Source organism: Amblyomma maculatum, chromosome 8 (genome assembly GCF_055883805.1).
Source record: "Amblyomma maculatum isolate TAMU_Amacu chromosome 8, ASM5588380v1, whole genome shotgun sequence".
In the NCBI taxonomy this organism is placed as follows: Eukaryota; Metazoa; Arthropoda; class Arachnida; order Ixodida; family Ixodidae; genus Amblyomma; species Amblyomma maculatum.
The window spans coordinates 81,453,644-81,468,727 of record NC_139351.1 but is presented as its reverse complement, the minus strand read 5'-3'; the positions used below and the strand labels follow the sequence as shown (position 1 = coordinate 81,468,727).

General features: G+C 49.0%; 1 protein-coding gene across 2 annotated transcripts in view; it reads right to left on the bottom strand.

Moving 5' to 3' along the window:
• LpR1 (Lipophorin receptor 1) overlaps nucleotides 1-15,084 on the bottom strand; it is a 55,555-nt gene that overhangs the window by 27,104 nt on the left and 13,367 nt on the right. The gene's annotated exons all lie outside the window — the stretch shown is intronic.

Sequence of the window (15,084 nt, the reverse complement as noted above, 5' to 3'; positions counted from 1 at the left end):
GCCCGAGAGAGGCAAGAACGCGAACGGGGGAGGGGGCATACTTATAACGCGTGAATGGTCGGTTACACGCGCGGCAAAAGCGTACATATGAAGCACGAAATAAGCAGAAGACGGCAAGCAAGGAACGGCGTCTGAAATCGTCTGCTTTTGATGCCTTCTCAGGCAGCAATTTAGCGCACATTAGCGGGCACAAAAATAGGCAGGCGCTGACTGCACACCAAAGAGGCTCATCACACCGCTAGGACATGGAAGTCGTGATGACCCCAGAATAAGGACCGGCCGCTCCCACCCATAAAGAAGAAGGGGAATCGTTCAAGTGTGTCCGCAGAACGAACGATGAAGCTTGCACACAAACTTAAACACCACATGCGCAACTCACTCGCGGCAAAGTGCGTACTAGCACTAAAACATTTTTTTTTTGTAGTCTTCATATTTTATGCGCACTAGCCTCATGGCTTAATGGCTGCTTTAGAAATGCCATCAGATATCTATGCCCCTACCCCTCGCCACAAGCACACTTTTTTAGCCTCTGCGCATTTGCAGAAGACGTGATAACGCGGTCTGCTTCGCGACCAGCAGACGAGTGAGCAGACGAGAAAGCAGACGACACAGCAGGTAAGGCGCTTTCCCTAGCTGACCCCGTTGCGGAGACCAAGAAAACGCTTGGCCTTCTCGAATTTTGTTAGTTCCTCAGCATACAGCGGATTCTATTATTTGGCGTCTTGCGTCGACAAACTCGCCGCCGCGTCAACAGGTCGGCTCGCGTGCCGAAGTAGCGGTAAACAGCATAGAGTTTCTTACACTCTTAACTAGAAGGAAAGCTGAGGGCAATGCACTTCAGCCACCATGGGCGCGCTAAGAATCATGGGCAGGTGCCCTACTTGATGCGGGACAGTCGGTTTTTCTCGGATGCATGGAGTGATTGACTATAATGTCCCTTTTTCATCATCAACATCATCTCGAGGTGCGTACATAGACCGCAAAATCCATGGTAGCGAAGGCGCAAAAGCAGACGTGGCCAATAAAAAGTTTGTTTCCCGAAATGCCACAAACCTTTCTTAAGTGATTGCGCAACCATAAATATTTTCAAAATGTTCTTTTTTTTCCTTTCAAAGTGTGCCTATTAAGTGCGAACTATTGGTATTTGTGCTGCTCAAAATTAAGCCAATAGACCTTTTCACGAGCCTCGGCAAAACCGGTTTGACTGGGCTTTGGGGCGGGTTTAGGAGTAATCCTCAACTTTTCCTGTGCTAGCAGCACAGCCCAGTATTCAAAATGGCCGCGCCCTAAATTTCAAACTGACATGCTGCTTCTCTCTCATTTTGCAATTTATAGTAACAAAATTGAATGTTAGAATATTGTTTACGGTAGAACAACGTTTATCGTTGCATTTGTTTTGGCCAAAAGTTGTACATAATTGTAAAACAGCGCGAACAACGGTAGACAAGGACGAGAAGGACACGGGACGTCTTCTTGTCTACCGTTGTTCGCGCTGTTTTACAATTATGAACGTCTACCAACTTGCCCCAATTGAACATTCTGCTTAGCCAAAAGTTGTAGTTCTACACTCGGTAGTTCGGCCCATGATGCTTTCGGCGCCCATAGGGGCTGAACTGGTCGTCTGGAAACTCCATGTAAACTCCCATAGATGGCAGCACAACTTTCCCTCTTGGTAAGAGTTAGATACTCTATGGTCAACTGTGAAACACGAACCCCCATTTCCTATCAACCAGGTTTGGCTTGGTAGCTTGAAAATGCGAAACGCGTGCATAACGCAGGGGCGACTGGACGTCCCTTTCAAGAAAATAAGACAACGAACAAGAACAAGAGAACACCGCCAACCTCTGCGAATACCTAAGTGCAACTGGACTTCACTCCTTTTAACTTTCTATCTTCTGCATCCCGTTCCCCCTTTCTCAACTTATGCGTTGTGGCGAACTTTTCAAAAAAACAAAAACAAACAAAAAAAAAACACAAAACAATAGGGCCATTTGTTTAACCTACACCAGCTACACCAGTGTAGGAAATCATACCTACAATGGATTTTTGTTGCAGCGCTGGTGCAGCTAGTGTATATTAAAAAGAAAATGGCCCTAATGTTTAAAGAAAAAAATGTAGTTCGTCGATCCCTGCCGCGTTGCACACCATGTTCCTCCGCACCCTCGCACGCAAGCTGCAGCCATTTTGTACGCACGAGAACGCATTCCCCACTGCTAGAGTCCCTACCACTGCCACCGACGCGAGCAGACGACAGGCATCACCTCGAGCTCCGGCAAACGGCGCCGACAGCAGAAGACACGCTCGACGAGCCACGTGTCCAGGAAGGCCCAAGTTGGCAAAGAAAAAAAAAAAAAAATGGCGGAACTTGAGCGGCGAAAGAAAAGAAGAAATAAAGTTGAAAATAATATCTACGCAGTGACGAAATCGAAAAGTAAAGCCATCATATATGTAACGCAGTGGGAGAAGGAAAGACCATTTATTTACTCATTTTTTGCTCGGCGGAGCAGACGAAACAAATGGACGGGCGGACGACAAACATAAAAAGAGCGGATGAAGACATAACCAGAGAGAAGCGGAAATGGAGGCCACGTTAATGCCCTTCTAAACTTCAAACGCAGCAGCTGTCGTCACAAAATATGATTTATACACATTTCCAAATCAGATTCATGCGCTTCAAATGCCGAAACGGTAACGGCGCGACAGGCGGTCACCGAAAACAAGCAACGCGCCACTCGCCTTGTTCCGGCTACGTCTGCAGTGACAACAAACGAACAAAAAACGAAAAGTAAAATAACGGAGGCTGTTATAGGGCTAACGCTTAAAAGCCTGTGCCGTACAATATTATTTTGGAAGAAAGGAGGGAAGGGGGGGGGGGGGGGGGCTGTCTGAATCCAAAAGCAGCGAATTTATGTTGGATGATGTTTGGCGAGTGTGCCTGTGTAGAGCGTCTTGTACGCATTCATTTATGGCCTAGTTTCTCCGCTACCGAGGTCGAACACTCATACAAAGAAAGCAATGTCCAAGGTGACCTGATGTGTGCACAACTCAACCTTGGCCTCAAAACGAAACTTTGCGTACTGTCGCCTGCAGTAAAAGCAGACGACACGGCTCGCCGTAGCGTGGTCAAAAGTATAAGGGTTACTCATTAGAGTTCTGTACTCGCATTGTAAGCGTTGGCGGAACTGAAGAAACCCGAGCTTCTCCACAGTCCTCGACGAACCTCAACCCAAAGCCGAAATGCATTATTACAGTGAGATTAGCTTTTATTACAACGGGACGAGTCAATGCAAAAGAAAACCTGGGTGCCACTCGTGCTCAACAGGGTTACGAATGTCTGAACGAGGGGAGACATTGCGTACGTAAAGATATTGAGCGATAGTGAAAAAAGAAATCAGAACACAGGTTCTTGATGTATTGAATGGTCGACACGTAGAAGAACTGAAGCTATGAGGCTGAGATGACAACCGAACCTCGATGCCGAGTCGGACATACTACAGGCATACGGCTTGGTTAGCACGCAGCTTAATATCCATGTCGGGTGGTCGCGGTATAGCCTAATATATGCTAATGAATGTGCGCGAGATAAGAGAGGCACTAATGAAGACTTAAGTGCTCCTAAATGTTTGTAGCACCCGATGGAATTGAATATTATCGAAATAAAAGGTAAATCGGCTCGTTCCGAGTGAAGATTATACAATACTACATCGCGCGGTCGTTCGTCGAACGCGTACGCACGTACTACGCACAAGAGGTCGACGAGCGGAACGTAATCGGAGCGGCTCATCGACCCACAAATGTCAGAAAATTGTCACTGCGTCAACCGACAGAAGTGGCGTGATCATCTCCCCACGACGTCAGATGCGTTTCCTTCCGCAGACAGGCCAGCTGCGCAGTTTTCCCGCTTTTTTTTTTCTTCTTCTTCTCTTTGCCCTTCTTTTACACTTCGCTCTCCGTGGAACACGATTAACTGCGACGTCCCAAACTGCGCCCGCTGTTGACCGGATGACTCCAGAAAGGAGGAAACGTAACTTCTCCTGGGCTGAAGGAGCCGACACTTGGACCTATTAAAAGGTGCTGCGTGAGGAATAAGAGGTAAATGAGAGGATTAGGCGATAGCGAGGCTTACCTACAGAGCTAGCGGACCCTCGGCGACAACAGTCGGTTTCGTTATCTCCCGGGAAAATGCGAGGCCAAGGATTAGGAGTGCACGGGATTTTTTTTTTTTTTTTACATGTGCGTAGAAGCCAGAAAAACAAAAACAATGACCGATATAAAAGTCCTTGATGGACCTTGATGGCTGCTGAATAAGGCTTCACCTGCGTCAGCAAGACTATATTTCCCGACAAAACTGAGTGGCCTAACTAAACGATAGAAGACTGCGCCCACAAAGCAAGCGTGTATCAGCGATTGTAATCGTCCGCCTGACCTAGCTGCAAGAAATGACGGAGTCATCGATAAAACAACGCAGGTTGCCCCCTTAACTTGACTTGTATATAATCATCATCATCATCCTGACTATACCCACTGCAGGGCGAAGGCCTCTCCCATATCTCTCCACTTAACCCGGTTCTGTGCTAGCTGCATCCACCTGACCCCTGCGAACTTCTTAACCTCATCCGCCCATCTAACTTTCTGCCGCCCCCTGCTACGCTTTCTTTCCCTTGGAATCCAGTTTGTTACCCTCAGCGACCATCGGTTATCCTCTCTTCGCCCTACATGTCCTGCCCATGCCCATTTCTTCTTCTTAATTTCCACTAGAATGTCGGTAACTTGAGTTATTTCTCTGACCCACTCTGCACGCTTCCTATCTCTTAATGTTACCCCTACTATTTTTCGTTCCATAGCCCTCTGGGTTGTCCTCAACTTAAGTAGAACTCTCTTGGTTAGCCTCCACGTTTCAGCCCCATAGGTGAGTACAGGTAAGATGCAACTGTTGTATACTTTCCTCTTCAGCGATACCGGTAAGCTGCTAGTCATAATCTGCGAGTGCTTGCCAAATGCGCTCCATCCCAATCTTATTCTTCTTGTTATAAATGACACAGGTGATAATTGTTTTTCCTTATTGCTATTGTGGACGAGATTTTCGGCGCAGACGAAGGTGAAACAATTGACCTCGAATTAGTGGGAGCTAGGGCACCGGAGTGCTAAGTTTCCGTGATAAGCTTCCGGAAGCATGCCAGATTGCCTTGTAAACGCCAGAGATAGTGCCACATATATGCTACCTGGTGATACGCAAGCTTGCTGCGCCGACACAGACCCACCAAGTTATGGTGGCCATCCTAACCTAGTCTAGGTAGTTATGTGCAGCCGGCAAAGGCTAAACTGCGAAAACAGCGATAGTTAACGCTCAAATTGTACCGTAACTAAAACAGTCTGTTGGAGGCGAAACGAAGAGGCGTCCGTGTGCTGTGCGATGTCAGCGCACGTTAAGGATACCCGGGTGGTCGACATTACTCCGTAGCCCTCCACTACGGCTCCTCTTTCTCTCTTTCCACTTTCACTCCCACCTTCCTCCCTTCCCTTACGGCGCGGTTCAGGTGTCCACAGAAACAAGTGTGCAGATGCTGCGCCTTTTCAATTCTTGTCAATCAATTATTGTCATTATTGGGGAAGTTCGCAGCCTACCACGCCTTCAGCATACACGACAAGCTGGACTGCTTTAAGGGACAAATAATAATAATAATAATAATTGGTTCACAGGAAGGGAAAGGCGCAGTATCTGTCACACTTGCTATGTGGACACTTGAACCGCGCCGTAAGGGAAGGGATGAAGGTGGCAGTGAAAGTGGATAGAGAGAAGGAGGAGCCGTAGTGGAGGGCTACGGAGTAATTTCGACCACCTGGGGATCTTAAACGTGCGCTGACATCGCACAGCACACGGACGCCACTTCGTTTCGCCTCCATCGAAACGCAGCCTCCGTGGTCGGGTTCGAACCCGGGAACTCCGGGCAGTAGTCGGGCGTCTTACCACTGCACCACCCCGGCGGGGCTAAGGGACAAACGCAGACTGTCCAGTTATGAAGCCTAAGCTGTATCCCTCAAGCACAAGAAAATAATAATAATAATAATAATAATAATAATAATAATAATAATAATAATAATAATAATAATAATAATAATAATAATAATAATAAAGAAATTCGGAATTACACCGGAACTCTAAAAACCAAGAAACTTGAGGCGGTGGAATGCGTGACGTAATCAAAATCCCAAACCCGGGCATTAAAACGAAGCTGAATGTAGAACGAAAACCAGAAGCAGACGACACGAAACGTGACGCGAATCGCAGACGACGCGGATATCTGCAATCTTGGTTTTCTCCCATCAGCCGCCAGCTCATTGAGCGTCAAAGAACGCAGACGACAAAGAACCGTCACAGCAGCAGGTAGACGACTCACCGCGAAGCAGACGAGACTTTTTTTCCTGTTCTCACGAAATCCCGGTTCAACCGCTTACTTGACATGCGTCGGGCAGCGCTCTTAAATGGGTAAAACGGGGACTTGCGTGCCCCTTGCCACTTCTTTCCCCCCACTCTCCGTAAGCTCGCGTAGTACAGTGCGATACGTGTCAGCGCAGTATCAGTGGGGAGAGAATGAAACGACACTCAGGACAGTAAACCTTACACACTGCCCCACTTAAAGGGAACCAAGCATCGATATTCAGTGCGACATCGAAGTCGTGAAGTGCTTTATTTGTTTTTAGCATTATAACCAGCAACAAAAGACTAGACGTAACCCGTTACAGCGACGCCGTTTAAAGTTCGCTGCCGCGCTCCGTTGATTGCACTTCGTCGCGGAAAAGTCGAAGCACGTCTGATCTGTTCCGATGAGAAAAACAACGACCACTTTCTACCATGAGGTAAGAGGACGGACGCGAAAAACAGCAGACAGATATATACTGAGAAAAAAAAAAAATCTATGATAAATGTTGCAACACAAAAATCGCCGGCTTTGAGCGATTTTCAAAATATGGTTTAACGAAGAAGGTCAGCACGTCGCAGCTAGCCGGAGTTATACCCAAAGCAAATCAACGGAAGCCGGGAGCCAGGTAATATTTCTAGTGTTAAACTAACGTAGTTTGAACAGACTGATCCGTTACCTCTGCAGATTGGAAGGCTCCACCTCCTCGCCGTCTGATGGCGGAACAGTCTCTGCTCGTTGTCCTGTCATCAACTGCTTGGGGCGCGGTTAGCTGGTTAACTCAACAGGCTATTCAACTGCACGCGACGGTTCAGCGACAGTTCCACCGCTGCCGTAGCAGACCACATGAATGTCCCGCACTCTCGACCGAACCATGCGCAACAATTAACCCTAACATGACAAGCCAGTTTTTTTTTTTTTTTTTTTTTTTTTTAGGAAAAAAATAACTTTAGTCTCGCATTAGTAACCGTATAGTTAGCTATTTGCCCTACGACGGTGCTAAACTCTTTTTTTTTTTTAATTTGCAGAACAATTCGCGACAGTCTGAAAGTCTTCTGCTCGCTGCAAGCAGACGACGCTTGACGAATTGTACGCGTCAAACAGAAACAGCGACGAGCCGACATCAAGGACAAATGCAGAAATAAAAAACAATTGCGTCACTAACGTGGCCAGCGGAGCACAATAGAGCGACTGTGCGGTTAGCGGCGCGGTTAACGTGGCGATGGCTAACGCGGCGGCGTATTATAACGCGTTCGGTGCGAAAGCCGATCAGACAATGAAAGCCGCCAACTCCCTTGTGAAGTTCGATCTCTCTTCCGCAGAGGGACACACGATTCCGCGTTTGTTTGCTTTTTGATCTTGGACTTACTTTTGTTTTCACTGCAAGGTCCCGCGGTACCCGACTACGCTGCAACTGAAGCCGTCGGCAATTTCCAGAGAACACCGCCCGTGCCTGGGCGACGCAGCTTCCCAAAGCACATATTCACACACGTCTCCTAAACGCATACACGAAGCGAACGTGAGAAAAACACACGAGAGAGCCGCGCCGGAATGATGGCGTCGTTTTGCGCAGTTGGCCGGGAAACTCGCGGATAAAGCTGTGCCGCCCATATATAGTTAATACAACTATAAGGTGCCGCCTTTCTGTCATCGTCTGCTCCTAGAGATGCGATAAGTGCGGCTTCCTCGGTGTCGTTTCCTCTATATATTTTCATTTACTTTGCTATTGGCATAGCACGTTCAGAACTATACTTCGATCTACGCATAACAGTACTATCACTCACGCATCACTCTCGGCTAAAAACATGGGCAAATGCACCACGGTCCGTCTCCACATGAGTAATGACTGCTCTTCGACGGGCTAGTGGTTGTCACTCTCAAATAGCCTGGGTGTACGTGCACTGCCGCCTGCTGCAGTAACCGTACGTCCCTCAGCGGCGCGCCTCAAATCATCGCTCATGTATAAACATATCAGACGAAAGCGAAAAAAAAAAAAAGTAAAGAGCGCTACCTACGGAAACAAGACCGCGCGTTGAGTTGCGACAGTGAAAGTGCAGGGCGGAAGACGGAATTGCCCTACGACAATTGCAACGCTCGGAGAGCTAGCCTCCCACCCTCGCGTCGGGTGGCGCAAAGCATACGGAAGCCGGAGAAGGCAAGAGGAAGGCGTCGTCACCTCACAGACGAGACAGCGCCGGGGGGTGTGTTCCCGGAAGTCAACACCTATTTCCCGTCTGCTACAATCTCGGACGGACCAACCGCGGAGGCAGCGACTCCGCCTAGCAGACGACTTTGATGACGAAACGCAGAAGGCCTGCTTGAAGCTTACGAACGATGGGCGCGACCGTTGCAGACTGCCGAGCAGACGATGACAAAATGACTGAAGGGTTACGCGGCTGCGGCGAACTTGTTGCCAGACAGGCAAAACATGGGAACACCGCCCACGAATGGCGCGATTCAGGTTTCTTTTTAATGGGCTCTGCGCAGTCGCACAGTCCAACTCTTGGTATTGTACTGTGATAGTCATCGCCATCGACATGCACCTGTGCGTTGTGCGACGAAGACGAAGTACGCTGGGCTCGCCGTTGCAAGGTCCTGTCCTCACAGCTCTCCATCACTTTCCATGAAGGTAGGACTTTATGAATTCAAAGTCCTACCTTTCGGATTGTGCTCCGCTCCAGCGACATTTCAGCGAATGATGGACGCAGTTCTATCTGGTCTTAAATGGCAGATGTGTCTAGTCTACCTGGACGACGTTGTTGTGTTTTCACCAACGTTCGAGGAACACCTCCAACGTCTCTCCGCTGTGCTACGGGCTATCAGATCTGCCGGCCTCACGTTAAAACCACAAAAGTGTCACTTTGGCTATGAAGAGCTCATGTTCTTGGGCCACGTCGTCAGCCATCGAGGAGTTCGTCCCGATCCCGCTAAAAGAGCTGCCGTCACCAAATTCCCTACTCCATGTAACAAGAAGACAGTTCGCCGTTTCTTGGGCCTCTGCGCCTATTACCGCAGATTTATTGAAAACTTTTCACGCATTGCCGCTCCGTTGACACGTCTCACCCGGGATGATGTCACCTTCACCTGGACGGACGAACAGCAAAAGGCATTCGACGAGTTACGGCACCGCTTGCAGACAACACCTGTACTTGCCCATTTCGATGCGAATGCCGAGACTCTGGTCCACACAGATGCCAGCAACGTGGGTCTAGGCGCTGTACTCGTCCAGTGGCAAGACGGTGCCGAGCGAGTTATCGCATACGCAAGCCGGACTTTGTCCCGTGCCGAATCAAACTATTCAACCACCGAAAAAGAATGTCTGGCCGTTGTATGGGCGGTGATGAAATTTCGACCCTATCTTTATGGCCGGCACTTTCGGGTTGTGAGTGACCACCACTCTCTGTGCTGGTTAACAAACTTGCGAGACCCCTCCGGACGCCTTGCACGATGGAGCTTACGGCTACAGGAGTTCGACATGACCATCGTGTATAAGTCTGGACGTCAGCACAACGACGCTGACTGCTTGTCCCGTTCACCTGTCGAGGCTGCGCGGGAAGACGAAGAACCAGACTTTCCCCTTATCGCAGCCGTCGACGCGCTCACTGTTTCGCAGCAGCAACGTAATGATCCGGGTCTCGCACCACTTATTGATTTTCTAGAAGAGCGCACTACAGAAATTCCCCGTCTCTTCGCCAGAACGCATTCGTCGTTTTGCGTGCAAAACAATGTTTTATACAAAATCAACTTCGCTCCGACGGGAAGAGATTATCTCCTCGTCGTACCAGAGTCTCTTCGCGAAGAAATCTTACAGGCATGCCATGACGAGCCCACCGCGGGTCACCTGGGGTATGCTCGAACTCTGGCCCGAATTAAGAAGAGTTATTATTGGCCAAACCTTGCGGCCGCAGTACGCCATTACGTGAGAACATGCCATGATTGCCAGCGACGAAAAACACCGCCTGTGAAACCGGCCGGTTTACTACATCCTGTTCACTTTCATAAAGTCAATTAAAAAAGTTTGAATCCGTGAGCATCGATGCTAAATTGATCAAAGCTTATAGGAAAATTCCAACAGAAGAGTTCACTGTTTAAACGCGATTACACATGGATCGATGCCCCTCCCTTTCATGGCAGGTGGCATCACGGAAGTCCTGACGGAGGTTCATCTGTACATGCACCTAAACAAACAAGTACGAAGTTTAATGTAAGGATCAGATCAGTCTACATCGGTTGAATATGGGCAGACTAAGAAACGGCCGGCAACTTTTGCTGCTTCTGAACGACTAAATGAGAGCTATTCCTTGCGGCCTCGATGATTCGAAGAGAGCCGAAAAGATCAGTGGTGTAAAATAAGAAGCTCTATGAAGACAACCTTCGTGTTAATTCTGCTGGCAGAAATGCATCTCTTCAAAGCTGTTTGGTATTAACGGGGCCAGATAAAGCGCTACAACGAATGTGGCGGATATGTGTCAGCTAACTTACTAAATGAAAAGAAAAAAAAAGTGTCAATTGCCGGACGGCACGGCCGGATTTTGAAGCCAATTTTCTCTACTGAAGTGACGTATCAAGTAGCCATGAAGGTCGGTTGACATCACGCCCGCAGACTTCCTCCAGAAGTGACGTAACGAACTCGTGAATCAGCTTCCGTTTGGAACGCGACGATCACAGTCTAAACATACATGTCTGATAACAACCCTTGTACCGAAGATAGAGGACTGTTACCACAACCGGTAACTTCAGCCGCCACCAGAGCGCGTGGCCGTCACCATGCACGAGATGAAACACGTGCACGCTCGTCGCTTGCTGTATAAAATAGTGCAGCAGCAACAGCCACAAAGCAGATGAGAACGTATCGACGTTTTGACTCGCAGTCGAATTGCAACAGCAACGGCGAAAGAGTTAGCAGACGACGCCGGGCAGCGCCTGACTCAGCATGCAGTCAGAAAACAGACGAACGCGTCAGAAGATCGGCGGCGTCGTCTGCTCGCGGCGTCTGCTACACTGGATCACTCGGGCAGTGTGCCAGACGAAACGTGGAACAAACATTGGCATGGAGTAAAAATATAAAAAGTGGGGAGTGCGAATATAGGAGAGATGGGGGAAGGTGCGGCCACCGCAAGGACAAGGATGCACGAGTAAGAAGGGAGTGATGGAGAGAGCAATGAAAATTAAAGGCGCGCGCGCGAGCAAACGCCGAGTTCCAAACTAGGCTCCCCGTGGGACATGCCATTCCGGAATTAGAACCGCGCGCGGAAGCGTCAGGATCAACAAACAGAGGCTACCGCGGACTCCTGGGCGCCGCTACGCGGTGACCGAGGTCCGGCCGCGTGAGTGGGCCTATATTTCTCGCGGAACAATGTACCTAAGTGCCGAAAAGCACGGATGTTCTTAAAATCGAAGGTATCGTCAAGAATCTGCTCTCAGAAAGGTATACCCGGTTTTGAGTATCGACATTCGCATTAACGGGCGTGACTCTGAATCACGCGATCTAAACCTACACTACTGCTTTATAAGGTCAGAGTTCAGATTAAAGGTCAAAAGACACCCTGCGATGCATCCACGCCTACCTGCAAACAAAAAAAAAGTTAGTTAATTATTCAATTGCTCCGGAGAGTTGACGCCTCGTATTTTTAACAACGGGTCCTGATAACTTCTTCATTTAAAATTCATAAAGTTGCAATACGTTCGTAAACGAAGGCACTCTTTCAGGCTCGTTTTTCACCTTCCGAACAATTGTCCATTTTCAATCATCGTCTGCTACGGATGCGCGCGCACACACACGCACACGCACGCGCACACACCCACACACACACACACAAGAAACACGAAGCAGACGACAGCTGAAACGAGATGGAACAAATGTCGCCTGTCGCAGGGACTTTGCAGACGAATGTCATTTCTGCCGCTTGGCCACCCCGTGTCGCGGCTGCCAAGCGCGATTTAAAAGCGATCGCGCGATCTCGGCAGCAGAAGCACGGGCGAAGCGCCAGCCGCAAACGGCCCCCCGGACGCACCTCTTGCGCGCGTGACCCCTGGCCGACCTTCTGACTCGCTCCCTACCGCACCTAACTCACCGACCGCGCTCGCAGGCGCTTCGTGATGAGAATGAGAAACCGTCGCTGGCTGCTGCCACAGTCCGCCAGGTTCGATCGGGTTTCGTTTAATCGTTCCAGTTGCGATTATCCTGGAATCTAAACATTCTTGGGCCTCTATCTGTGTAAACCCGATTCGGAGGCAAGCAAGTGGAAGCACGGGTTCTCGTTTGAAACTGCCCGTTACAGTAGACCCGTCACGCAGCGGTGGTTTTACCGCAGTGTGCTATTTCGTAACAGTCGTTCTTTGGAACTCTCTTTCGCGGCCGTCTGCCAACAATCGGACTTTGCCGCCTGTGACGTCAGAGCCGCAAGGTAGCGAATGCTGCCTTTGTGACGTCACAGGCCGCGTCCACTAATGCTGAATATTGATAAAAAACAGTCAGCCGCTCGGAAAAAAACTAATAATGGACACGGGCCTATTAGAAGACCGAAAATAAACCTACAAGCATTGACATCAAGTCCATCAGTTTCCATTCGAATTTGGAAAAGACGCACTCTGGCCAATGGCTCACTGCTGCTGCGCGCTATTTTCAGAGCGTGTGCGTGCGCCTTAAAAAAAAAAAAAAGCGAGATGAACGCACGGTCACACAGGTAGCGTAAACCTTTCCAACGCACTCATTTCCCGCGCCTGTAGCTGTACTCAACCTGCAAGGTACGCGAACAATACGCCCACTCGAACGACATCTTGAAGTGGCCGTGTCTCTCAGAGCTCGGAGTTTCGTGTACAGAGGCGCCAGCTCGCGGTCGATTTCTCGGCTGAGCGTCAACACGGTACTGCGCATGCCGTATGTCCGCCGAACAAGACCAAAATTCCAGCGCGGATGCTAGATGTATTTAGAGCACTGTTCTTAATGTAAAGGCTAGCGAATTCAACTGCCTTTCTTTGTAGCACCAAATCCCGCATATGCGAACTCGAGAAAAACAAACCGGACTAACCTGCTGCGCAACCTAAACCGAAATTATATGAGGAATATTCCGGTGACTTTCAGTGGCTTTACTTTTCTTTCTGGCCTTTCACGCGTTCAGTTGTGAACCGTGTCGGGTCGCGTTGGCCTTGCTGGTTAAAAATTTGCAGCTACTTGTCAGTCCAGATTACTCCGGGGACGTCCTCCTATACAATCGTACTTTGTTGGTATTTTCGCGATGGTGTGTTCCAGCTATGCCGCTCCGGGGACGTCCGCCTATACAATCGTACTTTGTTGGTACTTTCGCGATGGTGTGTTCCAGCTATGCCGCTCCGGGGACGTCCTCCTATACAATCGTACTTTGTTGGTACTTTCGCGATGGTGTGTTCCAGCTATGCCGCTCCGGGGACGTCCGCCTATACAATCGTACTTTGTTGGTACTTTCGCGATGGTGTGTTCCAGCTATGCCGCTCCGGGGACGTCCGCCTATACAATCGTACTTTGTTGGTACTTTCGCGATGGTGTGTTCCAGCTATGCCGCTCCGGGGACGTCCTCCTATACAATCGTACTTTGTTGGTATTTTCGCGATGGTGTGTTCCAGCTATGCCGCTCCGGGGACGTCCTCCTATACAATCGTACTTTGTTGGTACTTTCGCGATGGTGTCTTCCAGCCATGCCGCTCCCATAAATGGGCATCATATGCTAACAGCGGAAGGCCATACATACGCCAGAACAGCGCCTGTTTATCCACGCAGGGAGCGGTGAAGTGTGATTAAGCGACTCGGCCATGCCCACCCAAACAAAGCTGGCAAGAAGCGAGAAAACAGACGAGTGGCGCCCCAGATCAGTCAGCCATAACGAATTCGGGCGCAAGTGAAGGATAGACAGAGCCGCACCTTCTCCGCAAGGCGGTAACTGTCGTGAACCACTTGGACCAGCCACCCACGCAGACGCTGCGGAAGTCCGGAAGTGCGGTACATACGATCGAAGAACGCGAGCTTGTTCCACAATTCCAAAAACGGGCTGCGCGCTTGTAGTTGGCTGACGTCATGTCCGCGCTATGATAACACACGGTTCCCACTTGAAAATTTAGTTTCCGTTCATTGCCACGTTTGTCGTATTTACTCGTATGATAGACGCGCTTTGTCAGAAACCTACACCAATTCGTAAGCTGTTTTAAAACGGAGGGCGGGGGGGTTGAGCTAAGGCCAATAAAATATTCCCAAAATTTTGTGACAAACGTACCCGGTGCCATTACTGCGCAGAGCACGCGGCAATTTATCTGTAAGACGAAAGAAGTTTGAGTGAAAGATATAATTGAGGCAGCGCCTAAAGGAGGCGCCTAAAGTAGTGAAAGGCGAAAGCCTGAGTGCCGCATTCTGCTACGCAACTGGCACTAAGTAGTAATTAATTAATTAGTTATTTAACATGTAATAATTATTGATCAAATGAATTATAAATTTATTCATCAATTGTTAATTTCTTATTTAATTAGTAATTGATCCTTGATTGACATATGACCATATATGGCACGCATACTGCGGTGGTGCTCTGTGATTAATCGAGAGCTCTATGACGTCATCCCGCTTCGGCCAATCAGAGCCGCCGCAAAAGCGAGACACATTTTGTCCACGACAGCATGAGCCATTAAAAGCTTTCGCCTT